Consider the following 1714-nt stretch of genomic DNA (forward strand, 5'->3'; position numbering starts at 1 on the left):
CCCACTAAATACTGGGGGCAGTGAATGAAGAGTGAAAAGCTTCTTTGAGGAGACAGGAGAGATGAGACATGAAGAAATAATTTTGCTGATGCAGGAAAAGGGATCAGACCCACTGGTCCCTTGGCTCATGCTCAGTTCTGCCAAATCAAGCATTAGTTTTAACCACTCTGCTGGAGAGTATTTCAGAAAAACCTGCTCCGTGCTATTTCCATTAAGAAAATTTTGAATTGTCAGGAAGCACCAAGATCAGAAATATTTTGAGGCAAATCCTGTTTATGTTGTGTTTCAGTGTCTCTGCAACAAAGAAAGCAGGGAATAAACCCCTGAAGCAATGAAGAGGAGCAAAGGTGGAATGTTTGGATGGTCAGTTTGTTCTCTAATGATATCAGCCAACTGAATTCAGGGGTCATATCCTAGGGGGTGCAAAGCTTCTTTTACTGCCAATAACTGGTTGTGTCACAGCACTTTATTTGCTGTGAAGAGAAATAAACAAAATCCTCAGCCAACAAGCTGCAGCCCAGAACTGAGTGGGAATTACAGAAATGAAGGTCTTGAAAAGTAGCTTTGGAAAGCATCAACTTCTTAGACAGTGTGAAACCCTCAGGCTTGCCCGGGCCCAGGGCTGGCTGCCCTTGGGAAGGGAAGGGAAGGGAAGGGAAGGGAAGGGAAGGGAAGGGAAGGGAAGGGAAGGGAAGGGAAGGGAAGGGAAGGGAAGGGAAGGGAAGGGAAGGGAAGGGAAGGGAAGGGAAGGGAAGGGAAGGGAAGGGAAGGGAAGGGAAGGGAAGGGAAGGGAAGGGAAGGGAAGGGAAGGGAAGGGGATGGAGCTGGGGTGGAGGTTCTGTGGCCATAGAAACAATAGAACCACAGGTGGGCGCGTCACAAAGGGGCAGCCCTGCGCTGGGGCTGGGAAGGTTGTGGGTGACACGGACACAGCGGCTGGAGACGCAGCAGGAGACACGTCTGGCTCTGCTGTCTGTGCCCACTGCTGGCCATTGGAGTCACCCCACCTTGTTCTAGGGCAGGGGACCAGCTCCTGTCGCTGCTATCCCAGAGAGTTCCCAAATTCAACAGAGATACTTCTGTGAGACACAAGTACGGTTTCAAACATGGATTTTACTGGAAAAGGAAAGACCACAGAAGGAAAAGGTGAGAAAGGCCTGACCAAAATGGAGAAAAGTCTCACCAGGGTTCAGGGAACATTGGTCCATGGTTGTCAGTGCTGGTCCTGTGTCAGAGTTGGTGGCTGACAGCTACAGGTGATCCTGCAAGGATGCCCATGGCATCACAAGATTCTGTCATTAGTTTGCTCTGCTTTCTCCTTTTTGACAGTAGGCAAATCACTCATACTGTCAGCCAGGACAGGGACTGTGGCCACAGATGGCCACAAACTGAACATGGTCAGGAGATGCAAGTCCTGTAACTTTCTTAGCCATCAATGTTGGGTCTCACTACAGATAAATTTCCTCTTCTTCCTCTGCTTGGTGATTGGGTCCATCACTGAGGATGATATTACGGTGCTGAGAGCTCTTTGAGGTTTGCCGAAATAGCAGTCACAGCTGTGTTGGTCTTTACTGGGTATTCACAAAAGGCCACCAGCATGAAGAAATCATTCCTCCCCTCTTATCATTGGAGCTTTCCACCTTTCCCTTCAGACACGATAACTCAATAGTGTTCAGAAGAATTAAACACAGGCTAGATCCATGAAAAATAAAAA

Source organism: Erithacus rubecula (assembly GCF_903797595.1).
Source record: "Erithacus rubecula genome assembly, contig: scaffold_366_arrow_ctg1, whole genome shotgun sequence".
NCBI lineage: Eukaryota > Metazoa > Chordata > Aves > Passeriformes > Muscicapidae > Erithacus > Erithacus rubecula.